General features: G+C 44.2%; 1 pseudogene; it reads left to right on the plus strand.

Moving 5' to 3' along the window:
- The first annotated feature begins 1,375 nt into the window (after positions 1 to 1,375).
- On the plus strand, positions 1,376 to 1,493 carry LOC126476103 (5S ribosomal RNA; annotated as a pseudogene).
- The last annotated feature ends 2,375 nt before the right edge of the window (positions 1,494 to 3,868 follow it).

The raw sequence follows: 3,868 nt of genomic DNA on the forward strand, positions 1-3,868 counted from the left end.
AACCACATCCAGGCTACCCGGCACACCAGCCCTCTTCGTCAATCCGCCTAACTATTCGATGCGGGGCCGGTGAACCTTCCCGTCCCGCAAGCGACGCTTTTAACTCACACGGCTACCCGGACGGGTTTTGGAACCACTGCGTATTACTCATGTATGAGCGGATATTAATAGAACGCGTCGATTACGAACATTTTTAGGAATAAATATAATTGCTGCAGCCACTCACCTTGTTCTTGAGTGCTGTTTCTTTGCAGCCCACACGCACTTTCGAGTGGGTAATCACGCATTGGATTAGGAAATGAGACGCTTAAAGTAGTAAATGAGTTTTGCTATTTGGGGAGCAAAATAACTGATGATGGTCGAAGTAGAGAGGATATAAAATGTAGGCTGGCAATGGCCAGGAAAGCGTTTCTGAAGAAGAGAAATCTGTTAACATCGAGTACAGATTTAAGTGTCAGGAAGTCGTTTCTGAAAGTATTTGTATGGAGTGTAGCCATGTATGGAAGCGAAACGTGGACGATAAATAGTTTGGACAAGAAGAGAATAGAAGCTTTAGAAATGTGGTGCTACAGAAGAATGCTGAAGATTAGATGGGTAGATCACATAACTAATGAGGAAGTATTGAATAGTATTGGGGGGAGGGTAAAAATCGTAGAGGGAGACCAAGAGATAGACACGCTAAGCAGATTCAGAAGGATGTAGGTTGCAGTAGGTACTGGGAGATCAAGAAGCTTGCACAGGATAGAGTAGCATGGAGAGCTGCATCAAACCAGTCTTTGGACTGAAGACCACAACAAAAAAATTTCGTTCCTAAGCCTCTACAAACATAGAATGTTCATTGTAAAATGAATCGGACAGGTATATAGCAAGGGCCGTTCTTTTTCTGAAATTCACGTTGTTCAAAACTTTTTCGTCCTAATGACGTGACTGAAGATATTGTAAACGGGGAAACCGGCGATTACTGAATACTTTGAAATGTCATTCACTGTAGACAAAGTCGCTTTGTTTTTACACTATTTATCTCTTTCTAAATTGAGTACTTGAACGAAACCGACCACTAGAGCGTAAAAAGTGCGATATTAGACGTCATTAACGGACATTTCAAACACGGCTATAAACCTGGTACCATACGGTAATGCAGATCGCTGTAGTAAAGAGACAAGCTGTATACAATATTGTTCCTCATAATTTCATGCTTGTAGGACAAAATTGCGGTGAAACCATCATTGTGCTTCGGAAGTAAGGTACAACAGGCCTTGAGGAACATAAAAAAAGGGGGTAGGATATAGTGAGGGGTATAAGAGGGAAGGAGTTGTAGCTGAATCTTAATGCCACTTAGTGTAGCAAATATGCACATTTAAAAGCAATGTATTTGGGCAACGGCCTTGCCACAGTAGATACACCGGTTCCCGTCAAATCACCGCAGTTAAGCACTGTCGGGCGTGGCCGGCACTTGGATGGGTGACCATCTGGGCCGCCATGCGCTGTTGCCATTTTTCAGGGTGCACTCAGCCCAGTGATGCCAATTGAGGAGCTACTCGACCGAATAGTAGCGGCTCCGGTCAAAGAAAACAATCATAACGACCGGGAGAGCGGTGTGCTGACCCCACGCCCCTACTATCCGCATCCTCAACTGAGGATGACACGGCGGTCGGATGGTCCCGACGGCCCACTTGTGGGCTGAAGACGGAGTGCTTGGGGGGGGGTGGGGGGGGGGATTGCTACCAATGTATGCCCCAGGTTTTCATCTCATGTCTAACTATTAGAATAAACAACATCAAACTTATTAACATGAAACAAAAGTGACTCGTTACGGTAGTTACGTTAGTACGTAAAGTGTATTCCACAGTCATGGAGTTCCTAATTCATAAAAATACCTGATAGGTATTGTTGTCTTCAAGGATGAAACCTGAGGAAGTCTGTATTTTCAGAGGAAATGTCTTTACCAGGGTGTGGAGAATGACAAGTAAACATTGAGATCTAATTTCGTTTTCCATTTCGGCAGCCATTTAACGGCTTGTGAACTGCCGTAGCAATGAAGATCAAAAACCTGCCAGCACGTGTTTCTTGCGTCCTGAAATCTGGTTTCATGCTTGCATTTTCATACATGTTTCCCCGCATTGCACGAGTATTTTCTGTAATTTCGTTCCCTAACTCGCATTTCATAAAAGATAAAAGCTCACAACAGACTACTGTGTTACATACAAGAGAGGCAGTTTCGGGTAGCACAAGAATTCCAGTGAAGGCTCAAAACATATCGCGGAGATTAGGCTATAAAATGAAATAACATGGGAGCGGTGCAATGGTTCGGGAGAGCACTATGTTCATTGTGTCGTAAGTACTGGACAGACCAGCCACTGTGTCAGCTATACGGCTATATAGTTTCAGCCTCATAGAGCTACTGTATGTATTTCCAGGAAGATGTGAATGCCACCATAGACAGCTTTCACCTGGTTCCAGGAATTTAGAGCACGCCAACGTCAGAGCATTTCTCGGCAGCTCTGGAGTTCCTATACATAGCTTTCGACGTGCGAAGTTCTAGTTTCACGTACAGAGATTGTATCGCTCCATTGCTGCGATGCGTGACCTGTTTTTCGTGCTTAAAGAGTGCGAAGGTAGGGTCTGACATTAACTAGCTCTTCCCTTATTCATACACGACAGATTGAGATCCATAGAAGCAAGTTCGCAGGTAGATTCCGTTTATTCCTAGATTTCCGAAAGGCATTCGACGCTGTATGACATCTTTTGTTACGAGGGACAGTTAAATGAAATCAAGGTAAAAAGTAAGTAAACGGTTTGTTGTTTGAAAAGTAATTGCCATAACTGTAAATACATTTATCCCACTGAGGGACAAGGCGGTCAATGGCTTCATAGAAAAATGTTTGCCGTTGCCTGCTGTACCACGATTGTACGCAGGCGTGCCGTTACGCCCGAAGAAAATCAACGGCCACGAATGTCCACATCTACATTTGCATCTACATCTATACAGGGTGTTACAAAAAGGTACGGCCAAACTTAAAATGTTCTTACAGTTACGGCAATTACTTTTCAAACAACAAACCGTTTACTTACTTTTTACCTAGATTTCATTTAACTGTCCCTCGTAACAAAAGATGTCATACAGCGTCGAATGCCTTTCGGAAATCTAGGACTGTATAGATAGTCTGCAGGCCACGGTACGGTATGTGGAGCACGGTGCCCTCTGCCAGTATTAGTCATTTCCTTTCCTGTTCCACTCCCAAATAGAGCGAGGGAAAAAAGACTGTATATATGCCTCTGCATGAGCTCTAATTTCTCGTATTTTATCTTCGCGATCCTTACGCTCAATGTATGTTGGCGACAGTAGATGCGTTCGGCAGTCAGCTTCAAATGCCGGTTCTCTGAAATTTTCTCAAAAGGGTTTCTCGAAAAGAACGTCGCCTATCATCCAGGGATTCTCATTTATGTTCCCGAAAAAGCATCTCCGTAACACTTACATGTTGTTCGAACCTATTGGTAACACATCTAGCAGCCCGGCTCTTAATTGCTTCGATGTCTTCCTTCAGTCCCACCTGGTACGGATCCCAAATACTGGAACAGTACTCAAGAATAGGTCTTCTGATCATCATGATAAGAGAAATCAAGAGCTCGCACAGAAAGATTTAAGTGCTCGTTTTTCAGCCGTGGTGGCCGAGCGGTTCTAGGCGCTACAGTCCGGAACCGCGCGACCGCTACGGTCGCAGGTTCGATTCCTGCCTCGGGCATGGATGTGTGTGATGTCCTTAGGTTAGTTAGGTTTAAGTAGTTCTAAGTTCTAGGGGACTGATGACCTCAGATGTTAAGTCCGATAGTGCTCAGAGCCATTTGAACCATTTGTTAGAGGGTGTAA

Source organism: Schistocerca serialis, chromosome 4 (assembly GCF_023864345.2).
Source record: "Schistocerca serialis cubense isolate TAMUIC-IGC-003099 chromosome 4, iqSchSeri2.2, whole genome shotgun sequence".
In the NCBI taxonomy this organism is placed as follows: domain Eukaryota; kingdom Metazoa; phylum Arthropoda; class Insecta; order Orthoptera; family Acrididae; genus Schistocerca; species Schistocerca serialis.